The following is a 22,505-nucleotide window of genomic DNA, read 5'->3' on the forward strand; positions in this document are numbered from 1 at the left end:
AAAGCCCAGAGATAAACCCACACACATATTGTCACCTTATCTTTGATAATGAAGGCAAGAATATACAATGGAGAAAAGACAGCCTCTTCAGTAATTGATGCTGGGAAAACTGGACAGGTACATGTAAAAGAAGGAAATTAGAACACTCCTTAACACCATACACAAAAATAAACTCAAAATGGATTAAAGACCTAAATGTAAGGCCAGACACTATCAAACTCTTAGAGGAAAACATAGGCAGAACACTATGACAGAAATCACAGCAAGATCCTTTCTGACCCACCTCCTAGAGAAATGGAAATAAAAACAAAAATAAACAAATTGGACCTAATGAAACTTAAAAGCTTTTGCACCGCAAAGGAAACCATAAACAAGAGGAAAAGACAACCCTCAGAATGTGAGAAAATATTTGCAAATGAAGCAACTGACAAAGGATTTACCTCCAAAATATACAGGCAGCTCATGCAGCTCAATATCAAAAAAACAACCCAATCCAAGAATGCGCAGAGGACCTAAATAGACATTTCTCCAAAGAAGATATACAGATTGCTAACAAACACATGAAAGGATGCTCAACATCACTCATCATTAGAGAAATGCAAATCAGAACTACAATGAGGTATCACCTCACACCAGTCAGAATGGCTGCCATCAAAAAATCTACAAACAATAAATACTGGAGAGGGTGTGGAGGAAAGGGAACCCTCTTGCACTGTTGGTGAGAATGTAAATTGATACACCCACTATGGAGAACAGTATGGAGGTTCCTTAAAAAACTAAAAATAGAACTACCATACAACCGATGAATCTCACTGCTGGGCATATATCTTGAGAAAACCATAATTCAAAAAGAGTCATGTAGCACAATGTTCACTGCAGCTCTATTTACAATAGCCATAACATGGAAGCAATGTAAGTGTCCATCAACAGAGGAATGGATAAAGAAGATGTGCACATATATACAATGGAATATTACTCAGCCATAAAAGGAAACGAAATTGAGTTACTTATAGTGAGGTGGATGGACCTAGAGTCTGTCATACAGAGTGAAGTAAGTCAGAAAGAGAAAAACAAATACTGTATGCTAACACATATACCTGGAATCTTAAAAAAAAAAAGGTTCTGAACAGCCTAGGGGCAGTACAGGAATAAAGACGCAGACATAGAGAATGGACTTGAGGACACAGGGAGAGGGAAGGGTAAGCTGGGATGAAGTGAGAGTGTGCCAGGGACATATATACACTACCAAATATAAAATAGATAGCTAGTGGGAAGCAGCCTCATAGCACAGGGAGATCAGCTCAGTGCTTTGTGTCCACCTAGAGGGGTGGGATAGGGAGGGTGAGAGGGAGACACAAGAGTGAGGGAATATGGGGTTATATGTATATATATAGCTGATTCACTTTGTTATACAGCAGAAACTAACACACCATTGTAAAGCAATTATACTCCAATAAAGATGTTAAAAAAATATTAAAAAATAATAAATAAATTAAAGTTCAAAAAAAAAGTTTTGACCCTGCTAACAGATAAAAATTGTGAACACAATGCTAAGTGAAGGAAGTCAGTCATAAAAGATCAAATATTATATGATTTCATTCATATGAAATGTCCAGAATAAGCAAACTTATAAAGGCATAAAGTAGATTAATTGTTGCCAGGGGTTGGGTGGTGGGGCAGAACGAGAAGTGACTTGTAATGTGTACAGAATTAATTTGGGTGTGATGAAAATATTCTAAATTTAGATTGTGGTGATGGTTGCATAATTCTGTGAATATAATAAAATCCATTTAATAGTACACTTTAAAACTGTGAATTTTATGTTATGTGAATTATACAAAGCTTTTTTTTAAAAAAAAAAGAATAACCAAAGAATGGAGACATAAGGATTGACTCAATCGGTCTTTCATTTTTATTTTTACTGAGAAAAAACACTGCTGTACTTTGAAAACACAAGTCCTCTGAGAAGCACTAGATTCCATTTGCCCCCAAACTCAGTAGATACCTCTTCTCTGGATTCCCATGGATTTCTCTGCCCCATTATTTAACTTCTTGTGATGTAATTACTTTTTGGCCTCACCCTTCAGACTGTGAACTCTTTGAGGGAAGGAATAGTGCCAATCTTTTTATTTGCAATGCTTTATATATGAAGGAGCCTAGTCAGGGTTTTGTGAAAAATAATGGAAAAAAAGAAAAAGAAATAGAGCAGAAGAGAGGTTAGGGGATAATGAAAGAAAAGCTCTAGGAGATAAGCAGACCTCTTTACAGCTTATCATCTGATCAGAATCCAAAGTGTACGTTCCCAGTAACCAGAGCATGACCCAAGAGTTAGGTAAAAATCAGATTCAGTGTCCAGAGACCCAAACAGAAAGAGAGCAAGAGCGCTCAGTGGGGAATTGGTTTAATTGGTAAAATTTTTCTACCCTGGATGATTTGGAGAAAAGGAGGAAATAGCACGTACTGGTAGAGACGGGAGGGCAGGTGTTCTAATTTCTAGTGAGGAGAGGGAGATGGAGTGACAGAGTAAGAATGCCTGATATGGAGGCTGGTAGGTTTGTTAGGACAGAACTGTGTTTCAATACGACTACTAGTGCTGCTATCGCTGGGGCTGCTAGCAGCTACTGTTGCCTGTGTGCTTACCTACTTGCCAGGCTCTCCGTTGAGTGCAGGCTACCCCTCTAAATCTCCAAATGTCAGTGTCAACTCATTTTGCATACATGGAAGCTGATCTTGTCACTCAGCTGATCTGCCAATGGTCAAACCTCATCTGTCTTTTCAAGACACGGTGCTGGGTGGGACCAGGACACAGAGAAGACTGGACTCTACCTGGAGGCACTGAGGATGGAGGTGAACCTGAGAGTGGATACTGGAAAATTACACACCGAGTTCTGCCCTACTCGGGGAGGTGACATCCTGAGTGGTAAAGAAAACAGTAATTAGTAGAAGGCACAGCACAAGACAAAGAAATACTGTTGAAAAGATCTCCAAGGCTGAATAAAGGCTCACGAGGGAGGCAGTCGGCAATAAGTTGGAAGATTGAGCTGGGCTTGGATATCTGGGTCTGGGAAGGGTCTGAAAAGGCCACATTAAAGATTGTTTTGTGTACTAGAGGGAAATACTGAAAATCTGGGGAAAGTCAAAAGAAAGCAACTGCATCCACCCAGACCCCTTCTCATAGGATCATCTCTTAATTCCGGGATAGAGGATGCCCTTATTTACCCCAAGATGAAGGCCCCGGGGAGTGTTGGCACATCTCCTGGACAGGGCCTTTCACTGTGCCCCAAAGTCATTGCAGGTGGCTGATGGCAATTTGTTCTAATATGTGATTTGTCTGTGCCCACAGAGGGAAGTGCCAGTTTCGTGTGGTTTGTCATCATTTACAATAGAACCAAGCAAGGCTTCTTGGGGTTTCTACTCTAGAGAAATGGGACTCTTAGGGAGACCAGGAGTCATGGACCTTGCTGAGCCAAACCTGAAGCGGGAGGTATGACTCTGCTCTTGTGTTGGCCCCAGGCTCTGGAGCTTCACAAGTTCTGGGTGTATCACAGAGGCACTCTGTGTGTAGAGTAACAGCCACATGTTCCTTCCATCCTGGTATTGTGCTCAGAATGTGACTTGATCTCTCATTCCACCAAAGGTAAATTTTATTTCAATTCACTCCCTTTTGCTGGGCTGGCTGTGTGACTTGCTTAATCCAGTAGAATGTGGCAGGTGTGGCGTTGGAAGACTTCTGAGGCTAGGCCTTAAGGGACATTGCATCTTCACCCTCTTAGGGTGCAGCCCTGAGAGCCCTGTGAAATGAAGCCGGCCTGACCTACAGGGAGGAGAATGACTGTAGGGGAAGCGGGGCTCTTGCCCACAGCCAACACCAAGAGTCAGACGTGTGAGTCAGGCCACTGTGGTCCTCCCAGGCCGGCTGCCCCTCACTGACTATGGCTGTGTGCGTGACCCCAAGTGAGGCCAGTCCACAGAACTCTGAGGAATATTATATGGCTGTTATTTAAATCCACTATGTTTTGAGATGGTTGTTTGTAATAGGCGACTGATACAGCTAGATTGGATAAAATATCAGCACGTTTCTTTCCACACAGATGAATTTTGTGGGAGTTCTCCTCTGGTACGTTTCCCTCCAGGGCCCCCAATCTCCCCCTTCCATAGCAGTGCCACAGACTTTAGGTGGGCAAGTCTGTGGAATCTCAGCACTGAGATGGAAAAGGAAACAGCATTTCTAACACATTATTTTCTGTTTATAAATTTGGATGGGAGTGAGAAGTAGGAGTCAGATAAATCAATACCACGTATATTTAAGGAACTGTTACAAGTGTCCAAGCCTCTTTTCTAGGTGCTATGAATAATGATAACAAAGAAGACCTTTAAAAAGCTTCAGTCTAGAGGGTAAAATAGATACAGACACAAATGAGTTTGATTCGAAGCAAAATGTGCTGCTTCATAATTTAGGTATCAAGGAACACGGAGAAGAGATGAGTTGTGACAGATGTGGAGACACGTACTGGGCTTCAGTGATGAAGGAACTGTGGAGCGATTAGTCCAATTGCCTCAATACATGAAGCCAGTTCAGTTTTGTGCCATTCCACAAGTGCATTTTGTATTTCAGAGTTGAGTAAATGGTGTGCCACAGACCCCTTCAGTCATGGCCTTACACTGGGATGGCCTTGATCTTGATTGTGACAGTCTTATAGTCACAATTTACAGAAGCAGCGATGGGGCTGAACCAGGGGCTGCTGTCCAGGCAAAGACTTCATGGGAGACCAGCACTCGAGGTGTGGTGCAGCCCTGATGGGCATTGGCCAACTCAATACGCTATTGAGATGGGAGTGACTGGGATCCTTCCTGTGTTATTTCTCCACAGAGCTTGAATGTGTGGCTGCTATGGGAAAACGAACCCAGGTATTCTGCACTTCTGAAAAGGTGGAACTAAAAAGAATTGTCAATCTTGTAATAACCTATAATGGAAAATAATCTGAAAAGAGTGTATACATAACTGAAAAAAAAAAGAATTGTCTGAGCTTCTTGTAGTCCCTGGGTTGTGCTGTTGGTTTCCCATATATGCTGATTTGAAGCCTGAGGACAGCAGACTGGCTACAGGCACAAAGTGCTGGCTTATGTGGTCAGGGGGCCAGACCAAACCCATGGAGTTTGGTGTGGTGGAGGGAGGTTTTCCCTGGAAGGAAATGTTATTATCACATTGCTCATGCAGGGATTAGGACAAACCTGGGTAAGGAAATAGACTGGAGTCATTTTTCCTTGACCTTAGGCTTGAGAGTTGAGCTGCCTATGGGTAGTGAGGAAGGTGAGAGTGAGGCAGGAAACTGACTCAACCCAGGACCCCAAGCCCGGGACCCCAAGTGCAATAGAGTGAACCATTCTGTAGAGGACAGTTGTCTTCCACTGTTTCTGACTCTTCACTAATGTTTTGTAAAAATGAATGTGTGTTCCCTGTTGTGTTTGGGGGACCATGGATGGGCTGCCCCATTTAAGGGGCGAACCAGACCCTCATTTGACTTGTTGGCTTATCTCAGAGAGGAGGGACCAGAGATACTGGGTCTACATTGTTTCCTCTGTGATGCTGCACAATTATATTAACTAAAGCATCTAGGGAGACTAACACAGTGGTGACTGTTCTCAAATAACACATATATTCTCACATAAATTTTAAGGGAGATTTGATTGGATTGAATCACAACTTAAAATCTTATTATTATTCTTTTTATGTGATTTTAAATTTTTATTTTTTTATTGAGATATAGTTCATGTGCATTTTTTTTTTCTGAGTGGGAAAATTTATTAGTTATTTAAATACATTCAATATTAAGATAAGCATCATCACTATAATGGAGAAGAGTACAGTTTAAAAATTTTCTGCCCCTTCCAGTATACTATTAATACTTTTTTTTTTTTTAACATCTCTACTGGAGTACAATTGCTCCACAATTGTGTGTCAGTCCCTGCTCCACAACAAAGTGAATCAGCCATACATACACACATGTCCCCACATCTCCTGCCCCCCGCATCTCACCCCCTAACCCCCGCATCCCACCCTTCCAGTTGGTCACAAAGCACCGAGATGATCCCCCCGTGCCACGCGGCCGCCTCCCACCAGCCATCCACTCCACACCCGGTAGTGTATACACGTCCATGCCACTCCCCCACTCCGTTACAGCCCACCCCTCCCCCTCCCCACATCCCCAAGTCCACTCTCCAGTAGGTGTGTGTCTTTATTCCCATCTTGCCACTAGGTTCTTCATGACCTTTTTTTTTTCCCTTAGATTCCATATATATGTGTTAGCATACTGTATTTGGTTTTCTCTTTCTGACTTACTTCACTCTGTATGACAGACTCTAACTCCATCCACCTCACTACAAATAACTCCATTTCATTTCTTTTTATGGCTGAGTGATATTCCATTGTATATATGTGCCACACCTTCTTTATCCATTTATCTGTCGATGGACATTTAGGTTGCTTCCATGTCCTGGCTATTGTAAATAGAGCTGCAATGAACATTTTGGTACATGATTCTTTTTGAATTATGGTTTTCTCAGGGTATATGCTCAGTAGTGAGACTGCTGGGTTGTGTGGTAGTTCTATTTTTAGTTTCTTAAGGAAGCTCCATACTGTTCTCCATAGTGGCTGTATCAACTTAATTTTCCACCAACAGTGCAGGAGGGTTCCCTTTTCTCCACACCCTCTCCAGCATTTATTGTTTCTAGATCTTTTGATGATGGCCATTCTGACCGGTGTGAGATGATATCTCATTGTAGTTTTGATTTGCATTTCTCTGATGATTAATGATATTGAGCATTCTTTCATGTGTTTGTTGGCAATCTGTATATCTTCTTTGGAGAAATGCCTATTTAGGTTTTCTGCCCATTTTTGGATTGGGTTGTTTGTTTTTTTATTGAGCTGCATGAGCTGCTTGTAAATTTTGGAGATTAATCCTTTGTCACTTGCTTCATTTGCAAATATTTTCTCCCATTCTGAGCATTGTCTTTTGGTCTTGTTTATGGTTTCCTTTGCTGTGCAAAAGCTTTTAAGTTTCATTAGGTCCCATTTGTTTATTTTTGTTTTTATTTCCATTTCTCTAGGAGCTGGGTCGAAAAGGATCTTGCTGTGATTTATGTCAAACAGTGTTCTGCCTATGTTTTCCTCTAAGAGTTTGATAGTGTCTGGCCTTACATTTAGGTCATTAATCCATTTTGAGTTTATTTTTGTGTATGGTGTTAGAGAGTGTTCTAATTTCACACTTTTACATGTACCTGTCCAGTTTTCCCAGCACCACTTATTGAAGAGGCTGTCTTTTCTCCACTGTATATGCTTGCCTCCTTTATCAAAGATAAGGTGACCATATGTGCATGGGTTTATCTCTGGACTTTCTATCCTGTTCCATTGATCTATATTTCTGTTTTTGTGCCAGTACCATACTGTCTTGATTACTGTAGCTTTGTAGTATAGCCTGAAGTCAGGGAGCCTGATTCCTCCAGCTCCATTTTTTGTTCTCAAGATTGCTTTGGCTATTTGGGGTCTTTTGTGTTTCCATACAAATTGTTAAATTTTTTGTTCTAGTTCTGTGAAAAATGCCAGTGGTAGTTTGATAGGGATTGCATTGAATCTGTAGATTGCTTTGGGTAGTAGAGTCATTTTCACAATGTTGATTCTTCCAATCCAAGAACATGGGATATCTCCCCATCTATTTGTATCATCTTTAATTTCTTTCATCAGTGTCTTATAATTTTCTGCATACAGGTCTTTTGTCTCCTTAGGTAGGTTTATTCCTAGATATTTTATTCTTTTTGTTGCAATGGTAAATGGGAGTGTTTTCTTAATTTCAATTTCAGGTTTTTCATCATTAGTTGCATTATAGGAATGCAAGAGATTTCTGTGCATTAATTTTGTTTCCTGCTACTTTACCAAATTCATTGATTAGCTCTAGGAGTTTTCTGGTAGCATCTTTAGGATTCTCTATGTATAGTGTCATGTCATCTGCAAACAGTGACAGCTTTACTTCTTCTTTTCCAATTTGGATTCCTTTTATTTCTTTTTCTTCTCTGATTGCTGTGGCTAAAACTTCCAAAACTATGTTGAGTAATACTGGTGAGAGTGGGCAACCTTGTCTTGTTCCTGATCTTAGTGGAAATGGTTTCAGTTTTTCACCATTGAGGATGATGTTGGCTGTGGGCTTGTCATATATGGCCTTTATTATGTTGAGGTAGGTTCCCTCTATGCCTACTTTCTGCAGGGCATTTATCATAAATGGGTGTTAAATTTTCTCAAAAGCTTTCTCTGCATCTATTGAGATGATCATAAGGTTTTTCTCCTTCAGTTTGTTAATATGGTGTATCACGTTGATTGATTTGTGTATATTGAAGAATCCTTGCATTCCTGGAATAAACCCCACGTGATCATGATGTATGATCCTTTTAATGTGATGTTGGATTCTGTTTGCTAGTATTTTGTTGAGGATTTTTGCATCTATGTTCATCAGTGATATTGGCCTGTAGTTTTCTTTCTTTGTGACATCTTTGTCTGGTTTTGGTATCAGGGTGATGGTGGCCTCGTAGAACGAGTTGGGGAGTGTTCCTCCCTCTGCAATATTTTGGAAGAGTTTGAGAAGGATAGGTGTTAGCTCTTCTCTAAATGCTTGATAGAATTCACCTGTGAAGCCATCTGGTCCTGGGCTTTTGTTTGTTGGAAGATTTTTAAACCCAGTTTTAATTTCAGTGCTTGTGATTGGTCTGTTCATGTTTTCTATTTCTTCCTGGTTCAGTCTCAGCAGGTTGTGCATTTCTAAGAATTTGTCCATTTCTTCTAGGTTGCCCATTTTATTGACGTAGAGTTGCTTGTAGTAATCTCTCATGATCATTTGTATTTCTGCAGTGTCAGTTTTTACTTCCTCTTTTTCATTTTTCATTTCTAATTCTATTGATTTGAGTCTTCTCCCTTTTTCTCTTGATGAGTCTGGCTAATGGTTTATCAATTTTGTTTATCTTCTCAAAGAGCCAGCTTTAGTTTTATTGATCTTTGCTATTGTTTCCTTCATTTCTTTTTCATTTATTTCGGATCTGATTTTTATGATTTCTTTCCTTCTGCTAATTTTGGGGTTTTTTTGTTCTTCTTTCTCTAATTGCTTTAGGTGCAAGGTTAGGTTGTTTATTTGAGATGTTTCCTGTTTCTTAAGGTAGGATTGTATTGCTATAAACTTCCTTCTTAGAACTGCTTTTGCTGCATGCCATAAGTTTTTGGTCATCGTGTCTCCATTGTCATTTGTTTCTAGGTATTTTTTGATTTCCCCTTTGATTTCTTCAGTGATAACTTCTTTATTAAGTAGTGTATTGTGTAGCCTCCATGTGTTTGTATTTTTTACAGATTTTTTCCTGTAATTGATATCTCATAGCGTCGCATAGCATTGTGGTCAGAAAAGATACTTGATATGATTTCAATTTTCTTAAATTTACCAAGGCTTGATTTGTGACCCAAGATATGATCTATCCTGGAGAATGTTCCATGAGCACTTGAGAAAAAAGTGTATTCTGTTGTTTTTGGGTGGAATGTCCTATAAATATCAATTAAGTCCGTCTTGTTTAATGTATCATTTAAAGCTTGTGTTTCCTTATTTATTTTCATTTTGGATGATCTGTCCATTGGTGAAAGTGGGGTGTTAAAGTCCCCTACTATGATTGTGTTACTGTCGATTTCCCCTTTTATGGCTATGAGTATTTGCCTTATGTATTGAAGTACTCCTATGTTGGGTGAGGTGCTCCTATGTTGGGTGCATAAATATTTACAATTGTTATATCTTCTTCTTGGATCGATCCCTTGATCATTATGTAGTGTCCTTCTTTGTCTCCTGTAATAGTCTTTATTTTAAAGTTTATTTTGTCTGATATGAGAATTGCTACTCCAGCTTTCTTTTGATTTCCATTTGCATGGAATAACTTTTGCCATCCCCTCACTTTCAGTCTGTATGTGTCCCTAGGTCTGAAGTGGGTCTTTTGTAGACAGCATATATACAGGTCTTGTTTTTGTATCCATTCAGCTAGTCTGTGTCTTTTGGTGGGAGCATTTAATCCATTTACATTTAAAGTAATTATCGATATGTATGTTCCTATTCCCATTTTCTTAAATGTTTTGGGTTTGTTATTGTAGGTGTTTTCCTTCTATTGTGTTTTTTGCCTAGAGAAGTCCCTTTAGCATTTGTTGTAAAGCTGCTTTGGTGGTGCTGAACTCTCTCTGCTTTTGCTTGTCTGTAAAGGTTTTAATTTCTCCATCAAATCTGAATGAGATCCTTGCTGGATAGAGTAATTTTGGTTGTAGGTTTTTCTCCTTCATCACTTTAAATATGTCCTGCCACTCCCTTCTGGCTTGCAGAGTTTCTGCTGAAAGATCAGCTGTTGCCCTTATGGGGATTCCCTTGTGTGTTATTTGTTGTTTTTCCCTTGCTGCTTTTAATATGTGTTCTTTATATTTAATTTTTGATAGTTTGATTAATATGTGTCTTGGTGTGTTTCTCCTTGGATTTATCCTGTATGGGACTCTCTGTACTTCCAGGACTTGATTAACTATTTCCTGTCCCATATTAGGGAAGTTTTCAACTATAATCTCTTCAAATATGTTCTCAGTCCCTTACTTTTACTTTTCTTCTTCTGGGACCCCTTTAATTCGAATGTTGTTGTGTTTAATGTTGTCCCAGAGGTCTCTGAGACTGTCCTCAGTTCTTTTCATTCTTTTTTCTTAATTCTGCTCTGCAGTAGTTATTTCCACTATTTTATCTTCCAGGTCACTTATCCGTTCTTCTGCCTCAGTTATTCTGCTCTTGATCCCTTCTAGAGTACTTTTAATTTCATTTATTGTGTTGTTCATCATTGTTCGTTTGCTCTTTAGTTCTTCTATGTCCTTGTTAAATGTTTCTTGCATTTTGTCTATTCTATTTCCAAGATTTTGGAACATCTTTACTATCATTATTCTGAATTCTTTTTCAGGTAGACTGCCTATTTCCTCTTCATTTGTTAGGTCTGGTGGGTTTTTACCTTGCTCCTTCATCTGCTGTGTGTTTTTCTGTCTTCTCATTTTGCTTATCTTACTGTGTTTGGGGTCTCCTTTTCACAGGCTGCAGGTTCGTAGTTCCCGTTGTTTTTGGTGTCTATCCCCAGTGGTTAAGGTTGGTTCAGTGGGTTGTGTAGACTTCCTGGTGAAGGGGACTAGTGCCTGTGTTCTGGTGGATGAGGCTGGATCTTGTCTTTCTGGTGGGCCAGTCCACATCTGGTGGTGTGTTTTGGGGTGTCTGTGGCCTTATTATGATTTTAGGCAGCCTCTCTTCTAATGGATGGGGCTGTGTTCCTATCTTGCTAGTTGTTTGGCATAAGGTGTCCAACACTGTAGCTTGCTGGTCGTTGAGTGAAGCTGGGTCTTGGTGTTGAGATGGAGATCTCTGGGAGATTTTCACCATTTGGTATTATGTGGAGCTGGGAGTTCTCTTGTGGAGCAGTGTCCTGAAGTTGGCTCTCCCACCTCCGAGGCCCAGCCCTGATGCCTGGCTGGAGCACCAAGAGCCTTTCATCCACACGGCTCAGAATAAAAGGGAGAAAAAATAGAAAGAAAGAAAGAAAAAAAGAAAGAGGATAAAATAAAATAGAAAAGTAAGATAAAATAAAGTTATTAAAATAAAAAATAATTTTTAAGAAAAAAAATTTTTTTAAGTAAAAAAAAAAAAAAAAAACGGACAGACAGAACCCTAGGACAAATGGTGAAAGCAAAGCTTTACAGGCAAGATCTCACACAGAAGCATATACATACACACTCACAAAAAGAGGAAAAGGGGAAAAAATAATATATCTTGCTCCCAAAGTCCACCTCCTCAATTTGGGATGATTCGTTGTCTGTTCAGGTATTCTACAGATGCAGGTACATGAAGTTGATTGTGGAGCTTTAATCCGCTGCTTCTGAGGCTGCTGGGAAAGATTTCCCTTTCTCTTCTTTGTTCGCAGAGCTCCCGGGGTTCAGCTTTGGATTTGGACCCGCCTCTGCATGTAGGTCGCCTGAGGGCATGTGTTCTTCGCTCAGACAGGACGGGGTTAAAGGAGCAGCTGATTTGGCGACTCTGGCTCACTCAGGCCGGGGGGAGGGAGGGGTACGGATGCGGGGTGAGCCTGTGGCGGCAGAGGCTGGCGTGACGTTGCACCAGCCTGATGCGTGCTGTGCGTTCTCCCGGGGAAGTTGTCCCTGGGTCACGGGATCATGGCAGTGGTGGGTTGCACAGGCTCCCGGGAGGGGCAGTGTGGTTAGTGACCTGTGCTTGCACACACACTTCTTGGTGGTGGCAGCAGAAGCCTTAGTGTCTCATGCCTGTCTCTGGGGTTTGTGCTGATAGCCGCAGCTCGCGCCCGTCACTGGAGCTCCTTTAAGCAGCGCTTTTAATCCCCTCTCCTCGCGCACCAGTAAACAAAGAGGCAAGAAAAAGTCTCTTGCCTCTTCGGCAGCTCCAGACTTTTTCCCCAGACTCCCTCCTGGCTAGCCGTGGCGTGCTCGCCCCCTTCAGGCTGTGTTCATGCCACCAACCCCAGTCGTCTCCCTGCGATCCGACCGAAACCCGAGCCTCAGCTCCCAGCCCCAACCCATCCCGGCGGGTGATCGGACAAGCCTCTCGGGCTAGTGAGTGCTGGTCAGCACTAATCCTCTGTGCGGGAATCTCTCTGCTTTGCCCTCCACACCCTTGTTGCTGTGCTCTCCTCCGTGGCTCTGAAGCTTTCCCCCTCCGCCACCCGCAGTCTCCACCTGTGAAGGGACTTCCTAGTGTGTGGAAACCTTTCCTCCTTCACAGCTCCCTCCCACTGGTGCAGGTCCCGTCCCTATTCTTTTGTTTCTGTTTTTTCTTTTTTCTTTTGCCCTACCCAGGTACGTGGGGAGTTTCTTGCCTTTTGGGAGGTCTGACGTCTTCTGCCAGCGTTCAGTGGTTGTTCTATAGGAGCAGTTCATGTGTAGATGTATTTCTGATGTATCTGTGGGGAGGACGGTGATCTCCGCATCTTACTCTTCCGCCATCTTCTCCTCTCTCTCTATTAATCCATGTGCAATATTATATGTTTCAACGAACGTAGTGATTCACAATTTTTAAAGGTTATATTCAATTTATAAAATAAAATATTGGCTATATTCCTTGTACTGTACAATATTTTTAGCACTGATGGGAAAACTGTTAAGTCAAAATTACAAAACAGATTTAGTAATATCTTTCTTTGGTTACTACTGAGTTATCATGATTTCTATGTTGTTGGATCTGTCTCCTAAATCAAAACCCTTGGGCCTTACCATTCATTCATACACTGAGGATTTCATTCATTTGTACATTTATGATTTTATCAAAACTTTCATTGAACACCTACTATGTGCCAGGTGCTGTGGTTTGTGTTGGAAAATGTAAGCAACATAGTCTTTACTTCCTTGACCCTGGGGTCTTTGCTTCAATATTAAACCATAAATTAGCTTAGGTTTATTTTTCCTAATTAAAATATAGTAAATCACAAGCTTGCATGTATCTTAGAGTTTTAGAAAGACTGTGGGTTGTTTTCTTTCCCTAACCAAGAGATGTCTTTAGTTTTTCTTCTCTCAAAGTTATTAATTTATTTTGTCATCTGTTGTAATTTGTATTTGTTTTATTTTAATCTTTCTAGAAAGTCAATGTTTTGCCAAAGGGTTTCACCCACTCAATATGTCTAACTATTTGGAGGGAGATGTGTTGGAAATCATGAATAAATAGAAAGCACATGAACTTGGGGTCAGCCTGTATTGGATGTAAATATTTGCATTAAATTAAAGAAAATAATATATATTCATACTGTCAAATATTAGCATAAAATATCTCTGAAGGATAAACAGGAAACTAGGGGGAAAGCAGAACAAATAGTAGATGGTTGAATCCAAAGGCAGGAAGCAGATTTTTCAAAATCCCTTTTTACCTTTTATTTTTCAACCATGTGAATGATCATTTGCATAAAAATATAGCAATTTTTTAAAAGAAAACCCCCCTGTGGATTCTTGAGCTCCACCTACCGGTAGAATCAGAATCATTTTCATCATTTTCTGCAGGAGGTTGCTACACTCACCAAAATTTGAGGCACCTTGAAGAGAGCCTGGCATGGCCCACACAGCCCTTGGATTTCACCCTGTGGACAGTGGGATACCATATATAGGAGATGTGGCATGGGCAGACTGAACCATTATCTGATGAGTTTGGAAACTGTGTTGATGGTAGGTTCCAGGAGCATAGTATTGACGGAAGCAAAGAGTGTGATAAGTGACCTTTAGATTGGCCAAAATAGGAGATTGTGAAGATCTGACCCAGGACATTGGCAACTCCTGTCTCAATACCAACTTGGGAATCCAAGTGAGGACCCCGGCCGCACTGGTAACCGCTCAGCCACTCCCCTCTGTGGCTCTCACCCTACTGACTGCGTGGCTTGTGGCTCAGTTCACCAGTCTGGGTTTCTACTGTTTTGGTCCTTAAGGCCCTGCTTCTGCTGCCATTGCCAATTCCTCGTCTCTTTTCCTTTTCACAGTTTTGTGTCTGAGGCTTCTACTACCTCATGGATTCTCTAGAACTGTCTGTGTGCTTAATACTTTTAAAAGAACTTACATTGAGGTATCTGAATGGGTTGACAAGTCCCATTCAGTATCACACTCTACCTGGAGCTCCTGTTGCCGAAACTTGGCCTCTGTTCACCGGTGCCGAATAGAAACATGGAGAGAGTTTTGGATGAAGTAGAAAAGAGCAGTTTTTTTTTGCTTTGCCAGACAAAGGGGGCCACAGCAGGCTAATGCCCTCAAGACTGTGTGACCCACCCTGGAGGGAGTAATGAGGAATCTTATAGAGTTCAAGGAGCAGGGCGTGGTCAACTCGTGGACATTCTTCTGATTGGTTGGTGGTGAGGTAATTGGGAATCAACATCGTAAACCTTCTTGTTCCAAGCTGTCTGGGGTCTAGGTGCTTGTGGGCAGAATACAGTTAACTTCTCCTACCTGGTGGGGGTTTCAGTATCTGCAAAACAGCTCAAAGGATATGGCTCAGAATATTATCTATAGTCCTTGAGGAAGAACTAAAGGCCCTCGACATTGTTTAATGGCTAAAGTATTATTATTTTGTCTTGTTTGACTGTTTTCCTTTCTTTCTGCATTTTCTCACTTCTCTGATTAAATTTATTCTTTGACTAAAGTTTTTCTACAGACAAAAGGAAGGTGGAGGACATGGGTGGGGGTCTATTCTGGGAAGACCTCATAGGGTCCTGCTTGGTTATACTCCCACAGAGCTGCTGCCTGTATGGCAGCCCCTGGTCAGCCCCACCCCTACTTCTGTAATTGTGATGAGGGCTGTGGAGGCTAGAGACCAAGTGTAGAGAGATCCAGGTGTAAGAAGTTACTGAAGGGGTCTGTGGACACAGAGGGCCACAGAACATACTTAACTCCTAATACAAAATACATTTATGGAATGGCACAAAAATGTAGGGGTTTAACATATGAAAATATGTCCAGTAGTGCCCACATCACTTCAGTTTTATTTGTATTAATAGAATCATATTGGACTAATGAGAAATGACGTCCCCTTCCACTGGGACCATCACAGGACAAAATGCTTTCTTCTTGGAAGATTCAAGTGCATATGACCCCTTTCCCCCTGCCATGTGCCTGCCTTGTTTATTCACTCCTATATTAACTATCCCTCAGGCTTATTTAGACTGTCTCCTGGAGAAAGAATAATTGTATATCCATTGCATTTAACTCATGTGAACGAAGTGACATTTCCCAAAAGTGCAATGTGGCTCGTTGTATAATACTTAGTCTATAGGGTACTGCACATCATGACTGGAAAATGGCAAATGTTTCCTATCATGAGATCTGTCCCTTTTTGGCAACATCTTAAGGTAGAGCTCTTTTGCTTAGGAATAAGTTGCTGTTACTAGGAGGGGCTCATTGATCTGCTCCTATTTTACTGTTCTTTCTTTTTTGGTTGAAATTTTTCTTGTGATAATTGCAGAATCATATGCAGTAGAAATAATATCAAGAAATCCTTTGTATACGTTGCCCAGTTTTTCCCAATGGTAACATTCTGCAAAATATAATGTCACAACCAGGATATTAACATTGATGTAATCCACCAGCCTTATTCAGATTTCCCGTTTTAGTTATAATCACATATGTGTGTGCTTATTAGGTTCTACACAATTTTTTTTTGGTGTAGCCACTGCAATAGGAAAGATACTGAACAGTTCTAACACCACAAAGATCCCTTACATTTCCCTTTTATAAGTCCACCCACTTCCTTCCCCCAACACCCTGGCAACCACTAATCTGTTCTCAATTTCTTTTTTTTTTTTAATTTAAAAAACTGTTAATGAATGAAAAATACAGTGTGTAACCTTTTGGGATTAGCATTTTTTTCAGTAAGTATAATTCTCTGGAGGTTCATCCAAGTTGTTGCATATATCAATAGTTTGTTCCTCATTTCCCTAGTAGAATTCCATGGCATGTGTGTACAACAGTTTGTCCATTTACTTGTTAAAGGACATCTAGGTGATTCCAGTTTTGGGCAATTACAAATAAAGCTTCTGACATTCATGTACATAAGTTTTTTATGTATGAACATAAGTTTTCATTTCTCTGAGATAAATGCCCAAGAGTGCAATTGCTAGTTCATATGGTAATTGCATATTCAGTTTTATAAGAAACTGACAACCTGTTTTCCAGAGTGGCTGTACCATTTTCTATTCTCACCAACAATGTATGAGAGACCCAGTTTCTTTGCATCCTTGCCAGCAACTAGTGTTGTCAGCATTTTTTCTTTCAGCTATTCAGATATGTGTGCAGTGATATCTCATTGTGATTTTAATTTGCATTTTTCAGATGGTTAATGATGTTGCTCATCTTTTCATCTTCTTATTTGCCATCTGTATATGCTCTTTGGTAAAAAATTTCTTCAGGCTTTTTGCCTATTTTCTAATGAGGTTGTTTGATCTACTTCTGCATTTTAAGAGATTGCTATATGTCCTTTGTCAGATACGTTGTTTGCAAATATTTTCTTTAAGTCTGTAACTTGTCTTTTCATCTTCTTTACATAGACTTTCACAGAGCAAAGTTTTCTATTTTAATGAGGTCCAATTTCTCAATTTTTCCTTTTATGGATAGTACTTTCGGGTTAAGTCTGAGAACTCTGCCTAGTCCTATATCCTAAATATTTTCTCCTGTTTTTTCCTAAAAGTTTTATAGTTTCATATTTAAAAATTAAGTTTATGGTCCATTTTAATTTACTTATTACATAGGGTATGAGGTTAATGTTGAGGTTAATTTTTTTGACTATGATTGATTCTGTTGATTATGAACCAATTCGTTTGGTGGCACTGGTTGAAAAGCTGTTCTTCCTTTATTAAATTGCTTTTGCACCATTGTCAAAAATCAATCAAGCCTATGTGGGTGTCTACTTCTGAGTTCTTATTTTGTTCCATTGCTCTATGTGTCTATCACTCCACACTGTCCACACTATCATGATCACTGTGACCATGTAAGAATACTTCACATCAGGTAAAGTAATTCCTCTCACTTTATTCTTCTTTATTGATTGCATTAGGTACTCTAGGGTCTGTTCATCTCCACATCAATTTTAGACTAGGCTTATCTATATTTACCAAAAAGCTTGATAGGATTTGGGTAGGTATAAGTGAAACCTCTAGATCAGTTTGGTGAGAATCAACATTTGAATATGTTGACTCTTTCAGTTCATAGACATAGTATGCCTCTCTATATATTTAGGTCTTCTTTGCTTGCTTTCATCAGCATTTTGTCATTTTCATCATACAGATCTTGTACATCATTTGTTAAGTGTATACTTAAGTATATCATTTAATTTATAGTGATTGTGAATGGCATTGTGTTTTAAATTTTAGTTTCCACATGTTCATTGTTAAGTATATAAATATTTGGTTGATTTGGTGGTGTTAATCTTGAGTCCAGTGATGTTCTGAACATACTTCTAAGTTCTAGAAGTTTGTTTGTTTTATAGATTGCTTGAATTTCTCTATTAAATAATCATATCATATGAAATGGGGCAGTTTTATTTCTTCATTTCCAATCTGTATATCTTCTACTTCTTTTTCTTGCCTTGTTGCATTGGCTAGAACTCCCAGCACTATGTTGAATAAGAGTAGTGAAAATGGACTCCTTGCCTTATTTTCAGGGGAAAAGTATTCAGTCTTTCACCATTTGTATGATGTTTGTTGTAGGTTGGTAGATGTTCTTTATTAAATTGAGGTAAATCCTCTTTATTCTTAATTTGCTGGTGATTGACATAGTGATGCTTCTGGGGTTTTGGTAATTTTCTTTTTCTTCTTGTGGGTGGTGTTATACAAGTGATACACAAAGTATTACATTTTGTGCTAACTCACTGTACATTTATATTTTGTGAACTTATCTGCACATGGGTCATATGTTAATAAAAATTCTATATACCTGATAGTTTCCTAGAATCAAGTGTAAAAACAACCAAAACAAAAAAGAAAACATGAAAAAAATTCTAAAAGTATTACCAGAGAGAAAAACCTACAAATAACAAGATTCAGATTAACATTAGTCTCTCATTAACAAGAATAAGCCTAAGAAGATAATGGGACATGCTTTAAAGGTGAAAGAAGGGTTTTTAAAAGTAGAATTCTATATTCAGGCAAACCATTCAAATGTAAGAGCAAAATGATAACTCTTAGATGATCAAGAACTCAGAATTTTTACCAAAGACAGACTCTGTGAAAATGAGCAGAAATTATATTTCAACAAGGAAAATAAGTGCAAGAAGAAGAAATAGGATACCAAAAACATAATGATCAAAGACACTAGTGAAAGATACTTTTGCATAAATGATTTGTTTTTCAGTTTTATGCTATAAATCTGGTAACAAAATGCCAGATAATAACACAGAGGAGGAGAAGGAGGAGTAGAGATATTATAGCAAGACTTTTATCTTGTTTGGGAGGATACGGACATTGATTATTTATTTTGTTCAAGTATGTGTGTTAATAACTTAAAGGCAACACCAAGAAAGAAAGAGAATGTATAGCTTTCATCTAGTAGCTCAAAATTGAACAAGGAATTATGAAACATAAAACAAACAATGACTTGAAGTTATTCCATTAATATCTAAAGTCTACTTTTTTGTGTATATTTCTATTTCTTTCAACAGATCTAATTATATGAAAACAGTACCTGCCATTGAGAATACATCACAAGCAAGAGTTTTCATTATTTTGAGTGCAGTAGCAAAATTCTTATCTGGGATCAGATTTGTGCTTATTGAAATATCTCTTAAAAGATTTAAAGTGAATTTCTGAAATATGGTTCCTCTCACAAGTGAAAACTCAAATTCACAGGAACTCTATTAAAACCACTGAACTTTGAATTTCAGAAATCAAAGAAGAAATTCTCTTTTTCTCTCCTTTATTGGTGCTGAAATCAAGGGGAAAAGACCACAGCATAAGCTGACTGGAAGCTATTCATATTGTCTAATGGCAGTGATAATTAATGACCTCTAGTGCTATCTCACACAGCTCATATAGATAGCAAGTCATATTAATAGCCATATTAACAACTTCTAGATGAAAATTTGAATATATTATCATTTTTACAGAGAAATAAAAGATAAAATATGATGAGAACACAGGTACTCTTAAAAGAGCTATATTTTCCCTTTATAAATATTGAGAAAAATAAATCAAACTTAAATGTCCAACCAAAAAGGATGTTTTAAACATATTTATACAAGACAACAACTTAATAGGATAATTTGGATATATAATTTTTGAAAGAAAAATGTTTTTATAATATAATAAATGATAATCAGTTTATAAAACAGGATATGTGAAAAGATTCTATTTTTTTAAATATGCACTTTAATAAAAATGTGTATATATCTCTCTATATTCATATTTATATACAGAGAAGGTACAGGAAACATGAAACATGAAAATAAGTGCAGGCTTCCAGTACTGCATTTTTGGTGCTGTGGTTTTGTTTGTTTGTTTTTTTAGTTTCACTTTTAATTTTCCTAATTTTCTAATCCAGTTAAAATATATGGTGAGTATATGAAAACAAAAGAAGGAATGTAGTCATGAAAAGAATAGTAAAAGAGATCATGGCAGCTACCTAATCAAAATCTCTCCACAATCTTCAAACACACTCCAAAGCCTAAAAAAAAAAATAAAAGAAAAAATCAACAACTATACAGATTAACAAGAAAAATAAATAAAACCACACAAAATAACAAAGCTGGAAGGTTAGGAACACTATAAAAGAGTACTTATAAACAAGCCCCCAGTCATTCAATTCAGTGGAGCTCAAGCTTCCACTGGAAGAATTTGGGTTGAGTAGAGGAATTTAAATAAACTCTGTGGAAGAGAGAAGAAACAAGAAACCCTAAGATTGAACAAATACCCCTTGAAGGGGACTCCTAGTATTTTAAAGAACTGGTTTCAGGGAAGAGACTCAAAAGTACATGGGGCTTGAGGTGACAGTCTCCAAAATTCATTGTTTCTGTGGTGGAAAGTGGTTAATGATGTTAGAAAGAGAGATGATGATGAGCCCTTTGGTACTGGTTGGTGCAGAGAAGAAGAAGAAAGAAAAGAAATTTAGGATTCTGAAAGACAAAAGAAAAGCAAAAATTCAAAGGGCCCATAGCTGATCCCTACTTATGCAGACAAGTGTTAACTCAGCAGACTTGAGTTGCTAAAACATTGCACATTCCTAACAAAAGTCTTTGGCCAGCTTCTGGGAGACAAGCTTTAAGCCTTAGGAATATTCTAGCTGATAAGAATGTTTTTGCAGGCAGACTAGTTTGATCAGAGTTTATGCTAACAAAAGTGATTTATGTGAATGCTTGTTTTTGCTCAAAAGAGGCTGGAGTCTGGGTAGCAGAGGTAGGTAATTCAGTTGCTGAATGACTGTATGACTGACTCCTAATAAAAATTCTGGACATAAGGCTCAAGTGAGCTCCCCTGGTTGGTACTATTCTGCACTTTTTGTCACACATCATTACTGCATTAGTATCATCCTGCTGGGAAGAACACCTGGAAGCTTGTACTTGGCTTCTCCTGGACTTTGCTGCATACATCTTTTCCTGTTGTTCATTTTAAGCCATCATTTTGCTGTAATAAACTGTAACCAGGAGTGCAATAGCTTTTCTGAGTCCTATGTGTCCTTGGGGATCCCCAACCCACTCATTTAAAAAAGTCACCTATTAAATAAACCACACTACTACACTTCACTATACTGAAAAAGAAAAGTGTGCTCTATAATTAGTAATCTTGTAATTTACCCTGAAACACCAAATGGGTTCACAAAATGAATGAACAAACTTAATCTTGATCTATTTAAAGCTACTATAAGAAGAAAAAAAGAAAATGAGAATCAATATATATCAGCTGAAGAACATTCCTAATCCAATAAACAACCAAGAGTCAGAAAAAACCTTTAACACAGCACTCTAAAGTGAACTAGAGATCCTTCAAAAAATATTGAATCAGACACACAAAAACTAAGAACAGAAAAGAACAAAAAAAGAAAAGGAAAGAAATAGAAAGAGATTTTTGAAGTCCAGGAAAAAAAATGGCATAAAAAAATCAAATTAGAAATGAAAACTAGCTTACAAGTTGCCCAGGGAGAATAGATTTGAATAAAAATATAAAAATTTTCACTGAAAAAAAAAAGCAGGAAAACATCCAAGAGAAAGAAAATTTGATTTATGAAAAGGGGAGTCAAAAGGATTGGTCAAAACAGTTGAAATAGAAAATAGGTGCAAGAGATCCAGCATTCTTATAATCTCTGAAAATGAAAACAAAACAATGGAATAGAACCAACATTTAAAACTACGACCCAAGACTCATTTTATTAATAAAAGAAGAAAGTAGCCTGGAATTAACATACTGAAAAGTTCTACAACATACATGGAAAAATCTAACCCAGAATGATTAACTCCAAGACAAAATTTTCAGACTTTAAGATCAAAAAAAAAAAAAAAAAAAAACACCAAAAAACTCAGGGCCTCCAGGGCAAAAATCCCCAAATCACATACAAAGGCAAGAGAAATAGGCTGCCATCAGACAGCCTAAAACTGACATAAAACTCAAGCAACACAGCTGAACCATTTTCAAGACACTCAAGAAAATAAAGTGCACCAAAGTATTTATATCCAGTCAAACTATCTTTTAAACTACAAGGCTACAGAAAATAGGTTTAAACAAGTAACAATTCAGAGAATACTGTACTCATGAGCTCTTCTTGAAGAATATGAGCTTGATCCAACCAAGGGATGACTGGAGACACTTTGTTTAAGGGGCTGATAACTATGTGATGCTTAAAGGGTGCTTCATGCATGTTTCTACAGTCCTGAGACCAGGGCCTAGTACAGAGCAGTAAGCTCCATTTTTACCATGCAACAGATCTTGTGAGAGGAAAGAAAAGA

This window comes from Balaenoptera ricei, chromosome 2, assembly GCF_028023285.1.
Source record: "Balaenoptera ricei isolate mBalRic1 chromosome 2, mBalRic1.hap2, whole genome shotgun sequence".
NCBI classification, from domain to species: Eukaryota; Metazoa; Chordata; class Mammalia; order Artiodactyla; family Balaenopteridae; genus Balaenoptera; species Balaenoptera ricei.